The sequence below is a fragment of the Mesoplodon bidens genome (genome assembly GCF_964165515.1).
Source record: "Mesoplodon bidens genome assembly, chromosome: 5".
NCBI classification, from domain to species: domain Eukaryota; kingdom Metazoa; phylum Chordata; class Mammalia; order Artiodactyla; family Ziphiidae; genus Mesoplodon; species Mesoplodon bidens.
The window spans coordinates 5,660,255-5,685,970 of record NC_138161.1 but is presented as its reverse complement, the minus strand read 5'-3'; the positions used below and the strand labels follow the sequence as shown (position 1 = coordinate 5,685,970).

The following is a 25,716-nucleotide window of genomic DNA, read 5'->3' as shown; positions in this document are numbered from 1 at the left end:
AGACAAAGAGAAAGCAGTGATCTTCACTGATTACTGCTTTCCAGGCACAGCCTCATTTAATCCCCCAGTGCTCTCTGGAGTTGAATGAGGAGTCTGAGCTTTAGCAAGGTCACATGACTTGAGGACTAAGGTCACATAACCCAGGTTTGCCTGACTCCTAAGGCCACCCTCTTTCCACTATGCTAGACAAGATGGCTTTTACAAAGTTAAGATGAAAACATGATAGGACATGGACCTGCACTGCCCAGATGCATCTGAGAGCATTCTGACCACTTCCGGAGCTCTGGAACAAAGGTGTCTGAGAAGGGAGCTTTTTGCTTCCAAGTTGGCCCAGCAGGCAACCCAGAAGGAGGTGAGGATACATGTGGAGTAACCCAAGCCCCTTGCTCACAGGGAAGTATTTCCAGAAGAGAGAGCACAGAAGAGGACAAAGCCACCTCTTCCCTAGAGGAGGGAGGGTGGGAGACCCTCTCCCTACCTTATGCTGAGGTTTTGAAAAATGGATGAATTTCACCCAAAGGCCAGGGGAGAGGAGGATTTTCAACACAGAACTATAGGAGCAAAGGTGCACAAGTTCACACTTGGGTTTGTGTGTGTGTGTAATTGGGGAGCATCAGGAAGGATTAGGATTGAGAGACAGGCCGTCTTAGGTGGGCGAGGAATTTAAAAATTGGTGAATCCCAGGCTCTCTAATATATATTACTTATTTCCCAGAGGGACCCTAGTGAAAATTTAAAAGATGGACTAAGATAATTTTTACATAATTAAATAGGCAGGGAGGGGCAAAGGGTGTTTATTATTAGAGTTGATATGAGTATTACTGAGTCCAGTTAGTTTAATATGCCAAAAGACTTGCAAAAGTTTTATGAAAACTCCAACTACAATAAGAAATGGCAGTATATTATATTTGAACTTCATCCTCTTTTTCCTTTTTGGCTGGTTCCAGAAATAATTTGATGTGGTTCTGTATTTTTAACTTGAGAAGAGGCTATTCTGGGATGTTCTTTTTTTATTATATTTTTATTTTTATTTTAATGAAAGTCAGATTTGAAGACAAGACATTTTTCCCTTCAAAGGTCGGATCTATTTTTATTTCAGAATTTTTTTTAAAATAAAAATTTAGCCTCTTTGGCTTTAAAATGAAGCAAGTTTTTTCTACCTAGAGATTACAACATTTTCTTTTATTTTAGGTTGGAAGGGTTGAGAGAAATTTGTAAGTTTATATTTGAGGAGCCCTGAAATTAGATTGATACAATAATATAAATTAGAGATGCCTGTGTAGATTTCAAAGTTGCCTTTGCAAGGCATTTCTGTTTGCTTTCTTCTTCTTAAATCACAAAACTTAAAAAAAAACCCTCAGAAATACTGATATCTTGCTATTAGTTTTGTTTTCTTTTTATACACATGAACACAAAAAAATGGACCATAAAACAATTTCATAAAGACTCACTCTCTATAGAGAAAATTCTATTAAGGATTCTTTGTGTCTGATTTTATTTTATTTTATCATTTTTATTTTGCTCAGGGGCCCTCTTGGGGAATAGGTGGAATGGGGGGGATATTGGCATTTATCGTGTGATTGACTGTGTGTCCTGATCACTTCCCAAGTCTCATTAAAAGTCCCTGAGGGCTTCCCTGGTGGCGCAGTGGTTGAGAGTCCGCCTGCTGATGCGGGGGACAGGGGTTCGTGCCCCGGTCCGGGAAGATCCCACATGCTGCGGAGCGGCTGGGCCCGTGAGCCACGGCCTCTGAGCCTGCGCGTCCGGAGCCTGTGCTCCGCAATGGGAGAGGCCACAACAGTGAGAGGCCCGCGTACCACAAAAAAAAAAAAAAAAAAAAAGTCCCTGAAATCACTCTGTACCTTGGCCCTTACACTCCATCAGCCATCAATTCAGAATGTCAACCCTGATTACCAGGACTCTCTCTGAAGCCCTTTCTAAGCCATTAGTGGGGAGAAAGCTGTGTCTTGGTGCCTGCGTATATGTAAAAGTGCCTCATCAAGGCTTCCAACTCCGGGGCAACTCGTTATGCTTCAGAAGAGCATTGACGGTGTTACCTTCCTGAATCAAGGGGACATTTACAATTTTAAATTTCAACTTATTAAAGGGATTTTGTTTACTCCAGTCTTTACCAGCAGACCAGGAACCAATGTTAATTCACATTCTAAAATATCTAGTCCACAAAAATACGTGAAGAGGATGTTTACAGCAAACAACAGTGTAACAGAATTTTACTGACTATCACAAGCGACTAGATAAAAGAGATTCTTTGCAACTTTGCCAACTTTCCAAACAAATTCTAATCCTGGAAATCAGCTAAGTTTAGTTAGATCAGATTTAGCACTCATTAATTCACTCTAATAAGAGTGATTTCCCAAACCAAGGAGGGTATGGATTTGTTGTGGTGGTTTCAGTTGGGTGAGGAAGGATAGAATATGCACTGGTTAGAAGCAACTTGCATTCTGTGTCCATTGGAATGTTCCAGGACTGGGTGCTCACCATGCGTAAAATAGTTAACTTGAAGTGGCCACAGACTGCTCTTACTACTATAAGAGCGGTAGTAGTATTAGCATCTTAATATTTTTATAACAAAGTCAGTTTACAAGGCAGTGTCACCAGCAATACCTCACTGAGGATGTCTGTATTCAGCTGGCTGTTGCCGAAGATATTTGTCTGAATTCCCTGGTCCTGGGGCAATCTGGCAACTGCAGAATCCTTGCCCTCGGGGCTCTTACATACCTTTAGGTGACATGTCACTTTCACTCAAATATTTTAAGAAGTGACTCAGTTTAATGGTCACTCAGTGCTTCTGAGCAAAATGCAGATGGTTATCTCAAAGTTCAAGGTTACCTTGAACTGGATCTTACCCTAAATCCTAGCCTATATCCTATATCTTTTTTGCAGTTGACTCCAGATGGCTCCCTGACACACTGTTCTCTCCTAAGCTTTTGATCTCTTTATTCATTTCCTTTTCCTAAAATGTCAGAACACTACCAATTCTCCATCCCATGTTTAAAATGGTAAATAACTTGTTTATGGTCACACAGCTAAAAAAATGGTTAGAGCTGGATTTAAGGTAAGTCTCTGGGGTTCCAACATCCATGCTCGGCCTCTCAGGTTCATTTTGGAGTTGGACACACATATTGAGATCTGCACTATGAGATTAGGAGTTTCTTATAAGAAAAAGCAGTGTTGTTTTCTTTGTATCTCCACAGTAAACACTCATTGCTTGAGGAAGGAATGACTCAGCCAAATAGGAAGCCAAAGATCCTACCAACAAATAGGTATTTTACATTGCTTTTGGAGATGTGGGTGGAAATGGGTTTCTGTGTTGGAAGCTGAGACATTTTTAGTTTCTAAATAGGCTTAGGGCTCTTGAGGGAACCCACACACCTCAACTGGAGGGTCAGGGCCATTAATTCCTTGTGTGCCTGTGAGTTGATCAGCTTGGCCTTTTATAATCTTTATATTTCACTATGTTTGAGAAATGGGACATTTACAGAGAATGCCCATTGGAACCCAGAAATCTAAAGGTGTCTTCCCTGAACCTGAGTTGCACAAACTTCCTGAATCTCTGGGGTCAAGAGTCACATCAGCCTAGTTACCTGCCTGGCAATGTACTCTGCAAATATGCTGTCACTTGTGGCTGTTTATTTCTTTTTGTTTAAATGAGCACTTATATAAACTTGGTAGTGACAAGAATGTTCTAAGCATATTACAAACATGGACTCACATAAACCTCATACTGCCCTTAAGAGGTGGGTATAACAATTAGACTCATGTTTTTTGTTTGACATGGCAAGTGTAATCAAGAACTGATTTTTTTCTATCTCTGAATTTCTCTGCTCCAAGGACTATATTTCTAAATTATACATTGATGTGGAATGGATTCTTCCAATGGGATTTTACATAGAATCCCAGATGAAGCATAGTCACCAGTAAATCTGCTGTGATGGAAGCAGGCATAGTGGGCTGAGTGCCCCCCAATCTCACCTTTCTCCCTCCATTCCAGAGGCACCTGGCTCCGATGCCTTACTGTCTCAAATTTTTAAATCTCAGGACTCCTTTCTACACTCTTACAAATTATTGAGGACCTCAAAGAGCCTTTGTCTATGTGACTTATAACTACTGATATTTAGTGTGGCAGAAATTTTAAAATATTTTGAAATATTTATGTATTAATAATTTTAACCATGAAATAGCAACCCATTATATGCTAATATAAGTAAACATTTCAAATAAAAATAACTGTATTTTTTAACACAAAAAAAGTGGTGAGAAGAGTGACATTGTTTTCCATTGTCATCTCTGCCTTAATAGAAGACTGTCAAGTCTCATATCTGCTGCTACATTCAGGCTCCTGTGACATGTAGTTTTGGTGGAAGTATGCCAAGACAGAGTGGCTTCACACATATGTAGTGGGAAAAGGAAGGAGGGTTTTAATAGTCTTGACAGGTGACTATGGATATTATTCTTTGGTAGTTTCTTGAAGGTTAGCTGCAATGATCTTTTCATACCCTATTACATTAAAATCCACTGTTCAAAGTTCTGCTTAAACTTTGAATAGATCTGTTACAGATGATGACTTTTGTAATATCATGCATTAGTCATTTATAGAGCATCGGTTCACTGAATTATGCAGATCTTCTAAATGTTGACACATTTCAATATACAATATCAAAAAATAATAATTGTGAGTATCATCACTCATCTCATCAGAAAAATCTTTAAATATTGAGAAGCTTTCAAGCACACGATCTTGGATAGAAGTCTTCCAGAATTTTAATTTTTGCTCCAACGTTCAAATTTTACCATTGAACCAATACTGTCAGTTATTTCCCTTGAAGTGACAGGCTCACCTTGGTTCTTTTTTAAGAATATGTCATCTCAATATCTATAGTCTGAATCATCATAGTTTTCCTATCCATTGTTATTTTAACTAAAAGTTGTGTTCCATGAAAAAAAAACCCAGATAATTCAGCTTGCTTCTCTTTGAGATAACCATCTTCCTGGTGTACGTTGCTGAAGTACTTTATGTGAACTTCCCAATTCTTCACATAGAATATTAATATATGTAGTAAAGGGTTGAGATTTAATAAAATCAATACTTTTAAGGTTACATAAAGGACATTCTTATTTTTTTCCCTGTGAGTATGTGCAAGGAAGAATGTAGTACAATACTTATACAATTTGAGTGCAACTGTAACCCAGGCCGTGATTTGTGCTGTGGCATCGGTAGTTTTACCCATCACAGCAAATATCAAAATAGTGAAGAAGACAAATAACATGTTAGCATTATTCTGAAAATACTTCTGACTTGCAGACCCAGGGCCACATACTGAGAACTGTTACTCTTTGGCATTACGACTCAAAGTGTGCTGTGGGTCTGTACCATGTTTAGAAAAGACGTAAGAGTAGCCACAAGGGTTCTGTCCCGGCCACGCTCCCTGAGGGTCATGTGCAGGGGGTGAAGTCCAGTTCTTTCTTAAGGCTGTGCCTCCCCAAACTGCCCCAATCTCCATCTCTGGAGAATGCTGACCTGGTGACCTACAAGGGCCACTTTTGCTAGCTCTCTTTGTTCTTTCTACAGAGGCCATCCAGCCTTGCTGGCAGTATGTTACACAGCCAGAGCAGAGCAGTACTGGAAAATAATCCAATGGTCCACCTTTACAAACTCCCAGTGGGGTTGGCAGGGAACCATTATGATTTCTTAAGGTAATATAAATTTTATTCCTTCTAGGACAGATGATATTTGATTCTTAAGAAGTGGTTTTAAGTATCTCAGATTATGATAAAATGTATCTGAGCTTTGAGAGGAAGAAAACTTTTAAAGAGCTTAAATAGAAAATAATTTCTAAATGGAGGAAAGACTATTTTTCCAAAGAAAGTAAAATATCTATGTATCTCCAAATGATATTGTTTTTCTCTACCTGAAGTTAGACAGACTATTCCTATAGGTAAATAAGATAAAAAATGTAACTACCTCAAAATTGACATTACCTTTGTCGATTTGTTTTTGATAACTTTTTGCTAACTATTTCTTAAGGGGAAAGTTCTAAGAACTTTTATATATGTGTGCGTGTATATATATATATATATATATATACACACACACACACACACATATATATATATATAATATAATATTAGAGTTCATTGAATATATATATATATATATATATATATATATATATATACATATTTGAATTTTAACTTTAGGAAAACAGGTCCTTACTATATTAACTATTTTTTGCCTTTGAAACACAAAAATTTAAAGCTTGTCTTTAATGAAATGCTAAAACTCAGAGTAATATAGCAGCCAGCAATAAATCATCTCTTCATATTCCCTGAGAGAGACAAGTTGAGGAAGAAATGAATTAACAAATTCGAGAAAATCTAAAAGACATATTATGCCTCCGTCGTCCTCCACCATAGCACTCTCCTATCACAGCCCATTAATTATCTGTCCATCTCCTCCAATAGCCTCTGAAAACAGGCACTTCCTATAATGTGCCCACCATTGTGTCATTCCCATCAAGCACACACCTGATGCACAATGTGGGTTGACAATGAATGGGAGTAACTATAAAAGTTTCCGTTAGGTATTACCAAATCCTTTACCAAAAAGGAGACTGTATCAATGAACTAGCATACTCTAACAGAGAATGTACATTTATACATTGACATCAAGTTATAACAATTTTTAAAGTCTAAGTGATTAGTAAATCTATGTATTTTCCAAAGAATAAATTAAAGGCAATGCTCACTACAATTCTCACTGGAATTAGGTACCTTAAAAATCAGATTTGTAATTTACCAAACTATGCTCTATACAACCTGGTTCTCCCATGGGTGGTTTGCGGGTCTGCTGTAGTTAATACACTGGCAGCTGTAGATAAGAAAAGACTGCCTGCCAGACAACAGGGAAGCACACCAGGTATCATCCTCCTTCCACAGTGACATCTACTTCATGCTGTGACACTGATCATCATTGCCATCAATGCATACACACACATACAGCATGCACACACACACACACACGCATGCATGCAATCCTAGTTTTCCAGATTTTGTCACAATGATAGCAATCACAAAATCAGGCAAAATCCACTGGCACCTATAATATCGATGGGGTGCCCTAGACTTGAAAGCTGATGAGGACATTATGCTCTTTGATAAAGCTTGAGTATTGGACGTTCTCTTGAACATTTTTCAAGGGTACGGCAGTTACAGTTTTAAATGCTCAGAAAATTTGACTAATAAAATATTTCAGAAAATAATATGAAATTCAGGCATTTCTGTATTGTAACATTAACTATCATCATCAACAGCAGGGCTACAATTTATTGAACTACCTGATAAGCATTGTGCCAACTAACACAAGTGCACAGATTATCTAATTTAATTCCCTAGTGTCTCCGTCCATTCAGGCTGCTATAACAAAAATACCACAGACTGGGTGGTTTATAAACAACATAAACTTATTTCTCACAGTTCTGGGGGCTAGACCTCTAAGATCAAGGCACCTACAGATTTGGTGTCTGGTGAGGGCTGGTGTGGTTCATAGACCACTGTATTCTTGCTGTGTCTTCACAGAGTGGAAAGGGCAGGGAGCTTCCTGGGGTCTCTTTTATAAAAGGGCACTAATCCTATTCATAAGGGTTCCACACTTAAGACCTAATCACCTCCTAAAGGGCCTACCTTCAAATACCATCACTTTGGGGTTAGGTTTCAACATATGAATTTTGAGGGGACACAAAGCTTTAGTCTACAGCACTTCACAGACGTAAGTGAAAAAGCTCTGAGATGGACTTCACCTTTCTCACGTTGATTTCCTCTTATCTCAGACTTCTCTCTTACACCTTTCCTATCTCCTTTGAATATAAGTTCACAACACATCCCTTGACAACTGTCTCACTGAGGGTTAACTTCAAAGGGATTCATTGCAAAATGTTCTGGAAATGAACATAAATAGCAAAAGGGAAAGGATTTAGACACCAAATTTAGCATAATCTTTCAGATTCTGTGGACGAAGAGAAGGTTGGAGATGTGTTAAATCAAAAATTTTAGAGGAAGTTTGTGACATTGGATAAAATTTTGCAAATGAGCTGCTGCTGCTAAGTCCAGGTCCGGGCCTCTTGACTAGTTAGGGGCACTTGTGTGCTCACGTGACCCCTCGAGGAGACAGGAGGTTGAGCACAAGGCTAAGAGCATTTCCATGGAAACAAGGTGCTTCTTCAATACAGCACAGGTCCCTTCAGACAGCACGTATTTTCCAAGCGCCTGCTGTGTGTCTAGAAATCTGCTCTATGAATCGTACTTCATTTAAACCAACAAACGTGGGGAAGAACTCAACTTTTAGCTATCCTCTTTAGAAAGTTCTGTTCCTTAAATTCCATTCAACAAATAGGGTCCCTTATACACCAGGCTCTATGCCAGAGGCTGGGAGTAGAAGGATGAGCAGAGAAAAATGTGGTCTCTCCTTGATTAGAGCGTATCACTTTGTCACAGCCTAAGAAAGCCTCTTCAATGTGTCCTCCTGACATTGTTTCCTCGTGTTAATTTCCATTTTGATTCAATGAATGGGTCCTTTTTCGTAGAATGACTGATATTTGTGAGGTCTGCAGGCATACCCCATACACACAATCATATTTAGTTTATGTGGCAGAATAAAATCTTTGAATGGAATGCTATTTCAGCCCCAACTGTCATTTAGATCAAAAGGAGCCTTGCAAAAACCTTCTGAGTCATAGGAGCAGACAAGTGGCTCTGTATATGATATGGGGGAAACAGAACAAAATCTTCACTGCCTTCGAAACATTATTTTTTATTCATATATTAGGTTACTAGACATAGAAGATCTAGTATCTAAGGAATATGAAAAATAACCTAATCTGGGACCATAAGAATTTTAATTTGGTTCCACATCAAATACATATTATTAGTGTTATTTATTTTCATTAAGTGAATATATAGCTCATAACCAATAGGAGTCATGCCAAGCAGGGGAGATACAAAGGTGAACAGCCCACTGCCCCCAGGAACTAAGAGTCTTCTGGGGGAGACAGTCAAGTAAACAGTAAATTTTCCTGCTGAGTGATACCGATATTCTGAGGGCACAGGAGACTCTGGGAAGCATAACAGGAGCTCTTAGCCCATCGAAGTGGGATCAGAGGAGCCATCTTATCTTATCCTTCTGAGACCACACGTGTACAATAGCTATGTTTAAATTTAGACACTGTGCTATTTACCATGACATAGAATTATAATCACTGGTGCAGTCTTGGGATAAGTCTTATTGATATGTGTTAAAAATGGTCCCTAATAAATTAGGCCTCTCTGTGTCAACACTCCTTTTGTGATGTGACTTTGCCTTGAATCCCAGATTCAAGGGGTAGTGTCTATGAATCCACCCCATGAGCCTGGGTGGTTCTGTGACTTGCTTTGACCAACAAAATGACACGCAGGTGATGTCAAGGGAGCTCATGAAAGGTTTTGTAGCATTCACCTTGGTTCAGATAGAATCCAGTAGCCATATGAAGGTGTCTCAGCTACCCTGATGGAAAGAGGCCACAGGGAAGGGAGATTCTGGAGCACGAGACATTCCATATAAACACAAAAGTCACAAGCAGAAGAAGAGGGGCCCCAAATATCAGTGAGCCTAGCCATCTGGGTTATCTCATCTGAGGCTATAGACAGGTGGGAAGTCTATCTTTGATGCTTCAGCCAGAGTCCAGATGACACTACGTGGGACAGAGACAAGTAGCCTCCCTGGCCCTGCTCAATTTCCTGTCCCAAAGAATCATGAGCTACAAAATAATGTTTATCTCAGGCATTAAGTTTCAGAGCAATGTGCTAAGCATCTATTAATAACTGACACAACTTTTCTGGGCATGACACAGATCCAAATGAACCACTTCAAGATACGATACTATCTTTCAAGGATCCCATTAAAGGAACCCAGTTCTTTACAAGGCTCTCTGGCTACTTGGTGGGGACTTGTTAAAAACAACAACAACAACAAAAGACACTATTCATCTTTGCCTGAAAGTAGGCTTGTACTGTTACTAGGGGACACAGGACAGTTTGAGCCCTGAGCCATTTGACTGCCTGACATGAGAATAAATAATGAAAAAATAAAGAAATGTTAATAAAGAACCCAGGGCCAGGGCAGGAATAAAGATGCAGATGTAGAGAATGGACTTGAGGACATGGGGAGGGGGAAGGGTAAGCTGGCATGAAGTGAGAGAGTGGCATGGACATATATACACTACCAAATGTAAAATTTATACACTACCAAATGTAAAATAGATAGCTAGTGGGAAGCAGCCGCTTAGCACAGGGAGATCAGCTCGGTGCTTTGTGTCTACCTAGATGGGTGGGATAGGGAGGGAGGGAGGGAGACGCAAGAGGGAGGGGATATGGGGATATATGTATATGTATAGCTGATTCACTTTGTTATACAGCAGAAACTAACACACTATTGTAAAACAATTATACTCCAATAAAGATGTTAAAAAAAGAATATATTAAATAAGAGAAATAATTTTAAAAACCTCCAGGGTAGCCCTGACAATTTTCATCAGTTGTGTGGATGGTGAGAAAGAAAGAAAGAAAGGGTATTATTTGTCTTTCTCTTTCTGACTTACTTCACTTAGTATGATAATCTCTAGTTGCATCCATGTTGCTGCAAATGGCATTATTTCATTCCTTTTTATGGCTGAGTACTATTCCATTGTATATATGTACCGTATCTTCTTTATCCATTCAACTGTCGACGGACATTTAGGTTGTTTCCATGTCTTGGCTATTGTGAATAGTGCTGCTATGAACATAGGGGTGCATGTATCTTTTTGAATTATAGTTTTGTCTGGGTATGTGCCCAGGAGTGGGATTGCTGGATCATATGGCAATTCTCTTTTTAGTTTTCTGAGGAACATCCACACTGTTTTCCACAGTGGCTGAAGAAAAGTATTAAGTTCGAAGGTGCATGACAGCAAACTTAGTAAGATGGATTGGAGTCAGAATTAAAAACAATTAATACAGTGTGATCTGCGAGGTTTCAGGGATTGTGTTCAGTAGTAGTAAAAGTTACACACTAATAATATGAAGGAAAATGCTGGTTATGTGATATTTGGCAGACAAAGCTCTGGGGCTCAGGGTGAATGATGATAAGAGTTCACCTCCAGGCATCACATTCCGTTTTGGGAACCAATTTAATGAGCAACACTGACAACCTGAAAATTGAATATCTGCTAGTTCTGACACAACAATAGACTTTCAACCATCTTAAATTGGTATTAGTTCTTCTTGAAGGTTCTTTTGTCCTAGGATTCAGTTAAGCAATTTGTGAAAATGGGTATCTAGTAGGCTTTGTTTTTGCGTATCGGCTTGCTCTGCATTTTCCTTCCTGAGCCTATTTATTCACCCAGGAGGATGTGCACAGGATCCCTTTCTGTAACACAAGCAGAATGATGGCTGAGGCGTCCACTCATGCATGCCACACAGCACACGAAGTGCCCCGTGATGCCAGTCATGATTTTAAACGACATAACTAGTGTTCTTAGGCTGATGTGGTTTTGATTAATAAGGCATTTGTTCCCTATCAGGTAGCACTTTAAAATAGTCCACTTTCGGCGAGTTATGAATGGGATGCAAATATTACTGTCTGACCTGTCTGGATCTTTAGGTGATTCACAGTTATTTTTTTCACTGAGAAATCACTTAGCATTTCTTTGAATAACAGTGTTTTGTCGCAATATTAATGCTCATGGAGAAAGAAACACGGTTAACCATTAAGAGTCATTGAATTACTTTAGTATGGATTTAAATACTACTTCCAAATGTCCATTCATGTAAAACATTTTGCAGTAAATACTGGTGATACTTTTAGTTCCTGGATATTGAGAGCTTTAGCATTAAAAACTTTCTTTAGAGAGTGACTGGGACTTTTAAAATGTTAAATTATATAATAATCACTTCCACATTCAGCCGTGATGCAGTAAGAGGGTCCATATTTACCCTTTCATCTTCAACAGTTGAGAAATGCACAAGATATATAAAATAATGGTTCACAGCATTGGAAATCAGGGAGCATAGCAGGGTGAACCCTGAGAGGAAGAAAGCAAGTGAGGCGATCTTTGTGCTTTCCCTAGCCTGCTGCCTGGAGAGAGGTCCCTGGCCACAATGCAGGGGACGAGACCCCCAACAACCTGATATCTCCCCTCTGAGTCGAGAGCACATAGTTTCAAGCCTGAGGAGGCCAAAGCATCTAGAATCTACAAGAGGAGGATGCTGTAGTGATGCGAGTGCCTGACAATTCATTTTATTTTTTTAATTATTATTATAATGTAAGTGCCTAACATTAAGCTTTTGATTGCCAAGGCATCTAATTCAAAGACATCCATCTCAAATAAACATATTGCCAGCTACACAACTAGATCAAGAGCCAGGCCACCTCACCCACAAAGTTCCTCTTTAAGAAAGTCCTGAGTGACCTAGACAGTTGACCACTTGAGTGACCTGGTACGTTCAAGTCCCACTCTTATGTTTTAAATTCATCAACAAAGAGTGAACCCAAAAACTCTAAGCACCCCACCCTTGACCCCAATTAAGGCCAAATCCCAGATCCGTGCTCTCTCTCTCTACCTGCAACCTCTCTGTGTGGGCCTGGACGTGGCGTGTACCCTCCAGAGCCAGTGAGTAATAAACTTTGTTTTTGAAGAGTTCCCTGGTTGTGGCAGAGGGTGTCTTGTGATCATAAGACTCACAAGGGTTGGTCCAGCCACAGCATTGGCTTTGGTCAGGGTAATACCTCAAGTAATACACACTAAAAGGAGTGCCCCCAGGCATTCCTAGCAGAGAGCATCATGATCAGTATGCTGAGAGCAACACAAAACAATTGAAACAAAGGGACAGATTCCCAGTTCTGCAGAGAGGTCCCCCAAGTCTACTGTTGACAACTCTTCTGTGACTGTTTGTGAGAAAATTACCCGAGGCTGGAGAAGGAACAATCAGAATGGAGTAGGCAGAACAACCACTGGAGCTCACACAGAGCTGGGAATAGTCTGTGTCTCCACCGTCCAGACTGAGCCGATACCCGACTACAGAGGGGATCAAGTAGAAACCACAGAAGTGCATTGTACTGTCTTAGTAAGGGGACCAAATCAGCTCTAGACTGTAATTATGCATACCAAGACTTAAAATCAGGGTTTAATACAAGCATAGTTATGACAAGTAACTCAATGGCATACCAGAAAAAAAAAATTCAACGATATTTAAAGAAAACTAAAAAAACCCAGCACCCAACAGCATAAAATTCAACATGTCTGGCATCCAATAAAGAATTACTAAACATGCCAAAAGCAGGAATATTAACAGTCCAAGAAATGACTTACATGATAGAATTAATAGCTGAAAAAAATTAAAACAATTATAAACACATGGCATTTACTCAAGAAGGTAGAGGAAAAAATGAGAAGAGAAATAAAATATATAATTTAGATGGAACTGAAACTTTAGAGAATGAGAAACAGAATATCTGAAATGAAAAATCATCACTGGATGGGAATTAATAGCACATTGGACAATGCAGAATACACCATCAATGAACTTGAAGACATAGCAAGACTATTCAAAATTGAATACATATAGAAAGAAAAAGACTGAAAAAAATGAACAAAACATCAATGATCTGTGAGACTACATCAAGCAGTATAGACGATGTGTAATTAGAGACCTAGGAAGAGAGGAAAGGCAGAGATAAGACAGGAAAATATTTGAAGAAGGAATATTTAAGGAAATATTAAAATAAACAGTTCAAAATTTCATGAGATGATAAAGCTGAAGTCTAAGTGCAATGAAGCTTAAACCAAAGACGCATGAAGAAAATAACACCAAGACACATGGTTACCCAATTGCTGAAATCCAGTAATAAAAAATATTTAAATGAGCCAGAGTTAATATAATGAAAATGACAACAGATTTACTATACCTGCCACAGATAACTGAGTGACATCTGTAAGGCTCTGAAACAAAAACACCAATGTAGAATTTTCTACCTGGTAAAAAAATCCCAGAAAATAAGACGAAATAAAGGCAAACAAATAAAATGCATGTAGATTGGAAAACAAGGAGCAAAACTATATTCACAGGAGACATGACTGTCTACATAAAAACTTAGGTAATTTACCAGAGGAGACATCAGAACTAAAAAATGAGTTTAACAAGCTTGCAAAACCAAGTTACCAAAAAAAAAAAAAAAATTGTATTTCTATATACTAGCAACAAACAACTACAAGTTAAAATATGAAAACAAGACCATTAATAATAGAACAAATAATATAACATGCAGGTAAAATATTTTGAGCACACAAGATCTATACACTAAAATCTATAAAATATAGATGAGAAAAATGAAAGCAGACTTAAATAAATGGAAGGTTAAATCATGATCATGGGTTAGAAGACTCAGTACTGTTCAAGTGTCAATTCTTCCTTTATCCTTAGATTCACCACAATTCCAATCATAACCTCAGAAGACTATTCACAAACTAATTTTAGAATTTGTAAAGAAATTCAAAAGATGGTGACTACCTGAAACGACTTTTCATAAGAACAAAGTTGAAGGACGTAAACTAATTTTAGAGTTATTCAATCAAGACAGTATATAATCAGCATTAAAAAAAAAAAAAACCCATACAGGTCAATGGAACTGAATAGAGTCCAGAACAACTGACATACATGATGAATTGATTTTTTTACCCGTGTACCTAGGAGATTTAATGGGAAAGAAAAAAAAATCTTTCAGAAAATAGTGCTGGAAGATGTGGCTATCCATATGTAAGATAACTTACATATCCATATGCCAAAAATGGGCCTGAATTATTACTTCAGATCATACACAGAATTTAACACAGTAGATCACATACCTAAATGGAAAGCTGAAACTATAACACTTCTAGAAGAACACACAATGAAGATAATTAAAGGGACTTAGGCAAAGATGTTTTATTAAGGATGCAAAATAAAATTTAAAAAAATTTTAAAAATTGAAAACACAAATTTCATCACAATTAAATACCTTTGCTCTTCCAAAATCACTATTAAAAAAATGAAAAGTTTAATTGCAGATTAAGAGCGAATATTTACAAAGCATATTTCTGATGAAGGACTTGCATCTAGAATTATAAAGAAACCTTAGAATTCAGTAGTAAGAAGACAAATATCCCACTGAAAAGTATTCAAAATATTTAAACAGACACTTCATCAAAGAAGACAAATGAATGGTCGGTGAGTATATTAAAAGGTGATTAATAGCATCATCAGGGAAATACAAAATGAAATCACAATTAGATACCCCTGCCCAGCTCCTAAAGGGGCAAAAATTAAAATGTGTTGGTAAAGAAGTAGGATAACTGGACCTCTAGTATGTTACTTGTGGGGATACAAAATGTTCCTAAACAATTTCCTCTTTCTGCATGAGATGCACTCTGAGATGTCTAGCCCATCCTTTTCTCTTCTATATCTTTTTATTTAATGATTGTCTTGAAATATTATATTTATTTCATACTCAACAATGGGTTGCAACCTCAGTTTGAAATACACTGATCCAGTCAGCAACATAAGCATGTGTTAACAAATCTCAGATTATTACAATCCAAGCGCAGAGAAGATCTCTAAGAAGTTACTCACCTGCCAACACAAACCTGCCTAAGGTTACAAAGTGTTCTGATAAAGCACTGGGAAATCATCAGGCCTAAAAGGTAAAGCGATTTGTCGAGACACAGGAGAAAAGAAGGAAGAGATATTTAATAGTTCCGGCTTTATTCAGTATATAAGTATTCACGAGTAACTGACGGGATATTTTCTTACTCTCAATAAAATATATCCATAGTTACATAGAGCAGAATTTGTGACGTACACCTGAAACTTTTTCCAGAATCAAGTCAACAGACATAAGGGATGATCAGTGGAAGCAAAGGAAGAAACTACTCAGGAGAAACAGAATCACCTACAATTTGTTTTGAACATGTTTTGCACATGTTAGGCACTCAATAAAACTTATTTATTAATATTAATACTAAAGATTATCATCAAAAATAATTTTTTTTTTTTTTTTTTTTTTTTTTTTTGCGGTACGCGGGCCTCTTACTGTTGTGACCTCTCCCGTTGCGGAGCACAGGCTCCGGACATGCAGGCTCAGCGGCCATGGCTCACGGGCCCAGCCGCTCCGCAGCATGTGGGATCCTCCCAGACCGGGGCACGAACCCGTATCCCCTGCATCGGCAGGCGGACTCCCAACCACTGCGCCACCAGGGAAGCCCCAAAAATAATTTTTTAACCAAAGGTTTTGCAATTATAATTTAAGGAAGTAGACATGATATTACAATAGTTATTATAAAAGAGAAAAGACAGATGGGACTTAACAGACTCAAATTCTAGTACAAAATAGCAGTAACATGCCTGAACATAAAAGGTATTGTCATCTATGGTCTCCTTAATACAACTCTCCAAGAAGTCGCAGCACCATGGTTAGACGGTTCATACTGCAAACGGGGTTACTATACTAAGTTCTAGACATATTTGAGGAGGGAATGAATAAATGGTGGAGAAAGCAAAGAACTGCCTAGGATTGGATGGTCACTGTGTAAGATGCTGCGGAGACAGACCAGAAGTTTGCAAGGAGCTCAGTGTAGTGGGGTGTGTTGATTGGGAGGCCGTGATGACCACCAGAACAGAGCTCCAGCGTCCTGGAAGGACAAGGGAACTGGCCCAGGCCTGGACAGGGAAGTAGCCCAGGGCCCAGAGGATGAAATGAGCTTTGATCTGCACAACAGCCCACATCCCTGTGATAGCAAAGAAATCACCAAGGGTCACCCTTCACAGATGCACTTGGGAGGGCTTCTCCCACTCTATAGGCCACTTCTTCTCACTATACTCACTCCACCTTGATTTCTATGCACACCTGCACCCCACGCCCACCTCCAGAAAGGCACAACCATGTCATGCATCCCTGTCACACTATCCACTTTTCCCCCCAGCTTTATTGAGGTAAAATTACAAATACAAAATTGTGAGCATGTGGGTGTATAGATTGAAGTTATACAATACTACCCATTTTTATTAATAATATGTGTATGTTTCATAACTCAGATTTTCTTTTTCTAGGTGGAAAAAAGTGTGAGAACTTCTGTACAAAGGATTATATTCACACTTCTTAAACTGGCATAAGAGGCGATTCACAATCCAGAGGCACCAATCTCTCCGGCGTGCAAACATATTCTTGCAACAAGATGCCCTGCACACTCTAGTTCACATACAACCTGAAAAGTCCTACTTTGGCTAGACATTGAGATTATTCTCTTTTTCTGCACTTGCATCTTTGATATAACTCTTCAATTCCTATCTGTCCTTCAAGGATAGGTTCCCTTCCACTTCCCTGTTCCACTGGAGTCTTTCTGATGACCCCACTCTGAGCTGGCTTCTTGCTTGTCTCAACTCACTGTCCCAACTTCCTGGTCTACATCAATCTTTTTTTTTTTCTTTTTTTTTTTTTTGCGGTACGCGGGCCTCTCACTGTTGCGGCCTCTCCCGTTGTGGAGCACAGGCTCCGGACGTGCAGGCTCAGCGGCCATGGCTCACGGGCCCAGCCGCTTCGCGGCATGTGGGATCCTCCCAGACCGGGGCACGAACCCATGTCCTCTGCATCGGCAGGTAGACTCTCAACCACTGCGCCACCAGGGAAGCCCTATATCAATCTTTTGACCCAACATGTTCAGCCCTAGGTTATGTCTTCATCTGTCTGCATGTGCTTTACCAACTAAGGAGGGAAAATCTACAATTATTTGTAGAGACACACAAAGTAGCATCCTGTACCTGGTAGGTTCTTGGTGCTTAAAAGATGCTTGTTGAATTTACATCTCAAAAACAAAACACATTCCTCTGGTCATTTCTGACTTAAATGTTGTTGTTTTGCTAAAATAAGCAGGCATATAGTACGGAGATAGGACTGAAACATACTTTTTCTATTTCAAGACAAAGTAAGATCCAAATGAAAAATAATAGCTTTGCAGGCTCTTTCGGAATGTGGGAGGAAAATCACATTCAGCTATTTGCAAAGAAAATTATAGGGATTGATCTTAAGATCAACTGGATTGATTGAATTAGTAAAATAAAAGAAAATGATAAAGGTACTATATTGAAAAATTACAATAATTTGTTATAATGTCTAGGTAGAGTATTCAGTACTCTCTACTGGCCAGATTATAGAGCAAGGTGCTTTCAGCTTAAATTTAGAATATGTTTAGAAAGGGTAATGTACATACCATTTAAGATATCATTATTTAATGAACATTTTGTGGAAAAATGCCATATAATTTAAAAATTCAAGAATGTCTCATGTAATTAGCTACTACTGTATGTGCAAATCAAAGGACTCTGAATGCATAATGCTCCTTCAGGATTTTTCGACCTAACAGTCTATCATCTGGAAAGGTGTCATTGGTCTGATGTAGTACAAGTATTTGACAACATACATAACTCTGGCATCCATATTTTAATTTCCTATATGAACATTCCTAATTGAGTAGGAATTACTCAATTACTAAAATTACTCTTTTTTTTTACGTCTTTATTGGAGTATAATTGCTTTACAATGGTGTGTTAGTTTCTGCTTTATAACAAAGTGAATCAGTTATACATATACATATATCCCCATATCTCTTCCCTCTTGCGTCTCCCTCCCTCCCACCCTCCCTATCCCACCCCTCTAGGTGGTCACAAAGCACCGAGCTGATCTCCCTGTGCTATGCAGCTGCTTCCCACTAGCTATCTATTTTACATTTGGTAGCGTATATATGTTCATGCTACTCTCTCACTTCATCCCAGCTTACCCTTCCCCCTCCCCATGTCCTCAAGTCCATTCTCTACATCTGTGTCTTTATTCCTGTCTTGTCCCTAGGTTCTTCATGACCATTTTTTCCCCCTTAGATTCCATATATATGTGTTAGCATATGGTATATGTTTTTCTCTTTCTGACTTACTTCACTCTGTATGACAGACTCTAGGTCCATCCACCTCACTACAAATAACCCAATTTTGTTTCTTTTTATGGCTGAGTAATATTCCATTGTATATATGTGCCACATCTTCTTTATCCATTCATCTGTTGATGGACACTTAAGTTGATTCCATGCCCTGGCTATTGTAAATAGAGCTGCAATGAACATTGTGGTACATGACTCTTTTTGAATTATGGTTTTCTCAGGGCATATGCCCAGTAGTGGGACTGCTGGGTCGTATGGTAGTTCTATTTTTAGTTTTTTAAGGAACCTCCATACTGTTCTCCATAGCAGCTGTATCAATTTACATTCCCACCAACAGTGCAAGAGGGTTCCTTTTTCTCCACACCCTCTCCAGCATTTATTGTTTGTAGATTTTTTGATGATGGCCATCATTAAAATTACTCTTTTAATAACATTGTAAAGTTGTAAGAATTGATTGAATATCTATTTTTTACGTTTGCTTTTATTTTTCATTACCAATATATAAAATTTCACACAGATTTTGTTTTTTTTAATCAAACGCCATTTTTGAGACATAGGACAGAAGAAGTGATTTTTAATAATCATAAAGATTTTGAAAAGAAAGTACATTTCTGAGTACACCAGAAAACACACTAGAATTCACTTCAGAAGCATAACCACAAGTTAATTATTTTGTCTAATATAATATTGCATTTGATATTTGATGAAGATAAGAAAAATAAAGAGATATACAGAGCCATATATATGTCCACATTAGACAGTAAATAAAATTTTATCTTACTACTGTAGGGTGAAATTTAGCTACAATATCCACCCGGATATTTCTGGTATGGTTTTAGGTATATAAGACACATTTAGTTCAGTTTAACTCAACAAATAATAATCACTGTGCTTAATAAATGTTAATCACACAAAGAATACAAAGATTTTTTTTTTTTTTTTTTTTTTTTTTTTTGCGGTACGCAGGCCTCTCACCGTTGTGGCCTCTCCCGTTGTGGAGCACAGGCTCTGGACGTGCAGGCTCAGCGGCCATGGCTCACGGGCCCAGCTGCTCCACGGCATGTGGGATCTTCCCAGACCAGGGCACGAACCCGCGTCCCCTGCATTGGCAGGCGGACTCTCAACCACTGCGCCACCAGGGAAGCCCAAGAATACAAAGATTTTTGAAGAAAAATCCCTGTCAGACAATTAAGTTACCCTATGTAATGGCCATAGATGGTCACAATAATAAAAGATAACACACTTTGTCATATACAATATTATCTCATTTATTCTTAAGAAAAATATCTACCCTTTATCATGATCCTCATGTATGAATGGGAAAAGTGAAGCTTCCATCGATTACATCTTTGCCCAGAATTATTCAATGAATCAATGGCTCAGCGGACACAAACCTCGATCTTTTGCTTGATTACCTGTGTGCTTTCTTCTACACAAAGGTTTCTTAATAAAAGGTGGGAGGACTTCCTTGGGAGTAACTGCTGATATAACATAGTGGTTTAGAAGAGAGTGAAGCATCTCTGTGAACATGAAGAGGCCAAATGAGACCAGAGAATCAAGTGTGTTGGGCAGATTTCAATGCTGTCCATCTCAGATTTTGGCAAACTGTCCAGTTGGAAAGACAGGAAAAATAAAGTTGGCCAGAGCAAAGGATTCAATGAAATTACTCTAAAGTGTCATGTTACCTGAGCAACCACACTGTTTATAAGGGATTGTGGGCTTCTCTGGTGGCGCAGTGGTTAAGAATCTGCCTGCCAATGCAGGGGATACAGGTTCGAGCCCTAGTCTAGGAAGATCCCACATGCCGCGGAGCAGCTAAGCCCGTGCACCACAACTACTGAGCCTGCGCTCTAGAGCCCGTGAGCCACAACTACTGAGTGTGTGTGCCACAACTACTGAAGCCCACACACCTAGAGCCCATGTTGCGCAACAAGAGAAGCCACCACAAGGAGAAGCCTGCGCACTGCAACGAAGAGTAGCCCCCGCTCACCGCCACTAAAGAAAGCCCGTGCACAGCAACAAAGACCCAGTGCAGCCAAAAATAAAATAAAAATAAAAGGGATCATGTTTGAATGAACCAGTTAGTTTTGACTGAAGCTCAAACTAAAGATGAACATGCTCAAATAAACTATGATATCTGTGAATCCAATTCTTATCGTAGTTCTATAGCTGGACCTAGAATTTTATAACATCCCAGGGAAGGTGAAGTGTAACTATAGCCACAAGAACATGGGATTTATTTTCAATGAAAACAAGCCCTCCCTTGCTCTGGACTTCCAGGCCTGGAGAGCAAGAGCATGAATGTTTTTAGCAAACAGTACAAAAAAATAGATGGTTTTAGAAAATGTCTAAATAATTATCCCAGCATAGATAGAAAAGGCGTTGCACACATGATACTAGAATAACCTGCTGAAATAAAGGGACATGCTGGGATAAGGGCAAACTGACTGGGTGGAGCCAAACACATAATTACTGAACTAAACATTGTGAATAGAATATAAAATATTACATAAAACTGAATGGGTAGGATAAAAGAAATGTACAAATTTCACTAACAATTAAGAGTAAAAATTAAAACACTGACATAATTAAAAACTAAGAACTGGGAATGAATATCTAACCTACTTTGTTCATAAATCTCAGTCATTGAGAATAAAAAAGGGAAATTTAAAAAATATAATCAGGAGCTCACAAATCCTGTGCTTCCAGATAGAGCTCATAAAGTATCAGGTATCAGGCCATTTTACTGGAAATAAAAGAATTCTCAAACATATATTGAAGACATTTTGAATTGTCTTCTAATCCTATAGGTTGATTAAAAACAAGTTATCTATAAATAGAGCAAAATATACAGCTCTCTGAGCAAATTCTATACCCAGTGGACTAAAAAATATATTGCATGACTTCCAATAAACTCAGTTAAATATAAATTAGGTCAAAATACGTGTCATTGGTATGCTTGTAAAACAATAACATGACTAAACAGTTCTGCTACAATCATCATTGTGTAAAGTCTCAGATTGTTGCTATAGAAACAAGGCACGGGCAGGAAGAATAACAAAATTAAAAGCATGCTAGATTATTCACCTCACACTCAAGAAACACATAGATACTTTTTATTCTTGGCATTTATAACGATAAAAATAAATTTGCATATAGCTATATAAAATTTGAAAGTAATCATTAGTAGAATAAGTACCAAATGCATGCCTTTCAAATCCCTAGAGTAAAAGTGGGCGTGGAAACAAAATCATATACAAACAGTTAAGAAAAAACAGACATAAGCGAATGAAAACAGAACAGAAACATTAAGCACAAAACATAGGAGGCCATTATAATGACTTTATAACTCAATGAGACTCATGTTTTCGAGAATATCACATAATTTGATGAAATAATCGAAGTACAGCAATTAGTGAAATAAGCTAGGTAAGAAATTGTATGTAAAAATTCCCATTTTCATTTTAAAATAAGTCTGTATGTATGTGAAGAACTAAAAAGAAACAGGCAATCACGCACATGGACTTGACTGTGTCTCAAGATCTGTGATTGAGGGTCTGTGATTTTGTTTACTTTGTCTTCTTCAAATGCTTCTAAATTTGCTAAAAAGAGAATGTATTATATTTATAATCAAGAAAATTAATGTTTTTGTGGGATTTTTTTAAGATGGAAAGCAACAGGATATATTGTACAGCACAGGGAAATACAGGCATTATTTTGTAGTAACTTTAAATGGAGTATAATCTATAAAAATGTTCAATCACTATGCTGTACACCTGAAACTAATATTATAACAACTATACTTCAATGTAAAAAAAATGGAAAAAAACTAACATCCTGAAGAACTGAAGGAATGAAATTGAACTTTATGGAACTGCTTGTTGCAAGGAGGATCAGAAATCTGGAGCGTTGGGAGAACAGAGAAAATCACAGGTTTGAACCTTAGTGTAAACATTGTCAGGGGTTGAATTTTTCACTCAAAATTCCTGTGCTGAAGCCCTAATCCACAGCGCCTCAAAATGTGACCTTATTTAGAGATAAGGTCTTTGCAGATGTAATTAATTAAATTGAGATAGGGTCATTGGGGTGCGCCTTAATCCAAGATGACTGGTTTAGAGGGCGCATGCCCTAAAAGTCCGTAAGGTGTGTAAGGTACTTGGCTATTTTAATTTCATGTGCATGGAGAGAAAACCTTATTTTTAAAGGCTTAAAGCAATGTCTAATTTTAAAAACTTCATATATTTTATTTAGGATTTTAAGTAACAACTTGCAGAAACCACACTTTTCATTTTTTTCCAAACAAGGCAGCCACAAAAACCAAAATCTCATTGCAGGTTTTTCCAATAGTTAAAGGTCTTGAAGAAAAAAAAAAAAAAAAAGCAAACTTTCAAATACCCCATTGAGATAACATGCAATAAACCTAAATAAAATGTGCATCTATAGACATAGAATACTGTTGTCTAATAAGGTCTTTTACTAAGTAATTATAAGGACAAAATTTTATCAGTAAAGGTTAAGTATCTTTATCTGAGCAGAATCTGATGAAATTAGCACTGATGTAATAAGTATCATTTGTCATTATTAGAGCAAGAGGTGTTGACAGGACTTGGATGTCTCCGTGGCAACCCCAATGTTCCATTTCTTTTTTCTGTAACCTTAGACACTAACAAGGCATAAAAGTCCAGAGGGCATAGAAGGTATTGCCTGGGTAATTTATTTAGCCTTTTCTGACTTTGCCAGGCAGTGGCATATGTGAGATTCTGGAAGCATTTTATATCAAATGGGTATCTGCTCCCAATTTTAATTCCACTAATGAATATTTTAAATGGAAACATTGTACCCTGGTCTTTATTAACAAGGAAAATCACTAATGTTTAGTTGATTCATTATCCATAAGACGAGAGAGAGAGAGAGAGAATGTATGTAAAGAGAATATAGATTTCTCCATTTCAGAAATTTACAAGAATAAATATACCTAAGCAATGCTACATGTTGCCCTAAAATTAAGCAATTGTAATGAAGTGCTAACTACAGGCCATGTCTCAAATAAGGACATCTGTAGAGTGGAGTTCCCCTGTGGGGGAACATTTGCAGCTAAGCTTGAAATGGTAGGATTTACCAGGAGACCCCAGCCAGTACAAAGGTGCCAGGGTGTTACAGAAGATCTCCCTTCAGCCTCAGAATCAGCCGTAGCTCAGTTTCCAGCCAGAATCGGACCTGAAAACATGTATGCACAACTTGAAGGCCTCCAGTTGGGCCACAATCTGTGACAAAAATAAAATTAATAATGGCACTTCATAAATGTTTCTGCTATTACTATTACTGGGCAATGATCCAGGAGTGTAGAGTTGTGTGGGCAGAGGGAGAGGGGACATTGGGGTAAAAATGTAGAGAAGTGTTGCAGACAAAATCTTACATTTCATTTGTTTCCCACTGCTTTTATAAATAGCAAATATCAGTTTTCCACTTTAATAAATACACTAATATGAAAAATAATTACAAAATATGTGAAGTCTAAATGTAAAGTTTAAAAAATAATTATTACAAAAAAATGTAAAGTTTAAAGGTTTGTATGCATGGATAACCAAACTTGGAACATTGTTCATATGCAGATACCTTAGCAGCATGACATATCATTGAAAATATATTCCTTTTCTTTTTCCCTTTAGAACTTATGTTATAGGTTGAGTTGTGCCCTCTCTCCCCCAAAATATGTTGAAGTTCTGACCTCGGAACCTCAAAATGTGACCTTATTTGGAGACAGGGTCTGTACAGAGATTATCAACATGAGGTCATTAGGGTGGGATCTAATCCAAGATGATTGGTGTCCTCATAGAAAGGGGATATTTGGACACAGCGATAGACATGCACAGAGGGAAATGATGTGAAGACACAGGGAGAAGATGGCGGCCGTGTGACTGGGTGATGCATCTATGAGTCAAGGGATGCCAAGGATGCTGTGAAACACTAGAGGCTGGAAGAGGCAAGGAAGGACCCTCCGCTGGAGTTATCAGGGAATGTAGGGCCCTGCCAACCACTTGATTTCAGACTTCTGGACTCCAGACTGTGAAAGAATACATTTCTGTTGTTTTAAACCACACGTTTTTTGGTAATCTGTTTTGGTAGCCGCAGGAAATGAATACAATTTACTTTGTATTAAAGATAAAATATCTATTTCCAGAATATAAAGTCAGTCAAAACTTCAACATTGATGTGATCCTACCATGTAGTAAATGACAGTGGGTCACTTAAATGAATGCAAGGGTAAAAAGTTAAGAAAAAAGTTCATGCCATGGCAGGGATTAAAATTCTCTGTCCTTAAATTTCATAAACTCATAATCAGATTACAGAATTTTTTTCTGTTTAACTAAATTCTAAAATATATATTTACGTTGAATCTGGTACGCAAACATATCTATCTATACATATAGATACATACGTGAACAATATATGTTTCTATAATATGTTTATAAATGTTGTATGTATATATTATAAATGTATATAATTTATGTATGTATATGTGTATCAGTTATATTAGGTATGCATGTATATACATGTATATATTTTTATATATGTGTATATATGAGTTTTGGCAAAAGGGAGGACATCTTTTCAAAGAAATCTGAGGTCTCCAGAAAGATCACTTTGCCTGCTGGTCAAAAACAGCTTCT

At 38.0% G+C, this 25,716-nt stretch overlaps 1 protein-coding gene across 2 annotated transcripts in view; it reads right to left on the bottom strand.

The window, feature by feature from the left end:
* Positions 1 to 25,716, bottom strand: part of DSCAM (DS cell adhesion molecule) — a gene marked incomplete at both ends in the record, with an annotated part of 733,770 nt that overhangs the window by 344,741 nt on the left and 363,313 nt on the right. The gene's annotated exons all lie outside the window — the stretch shown is intronic.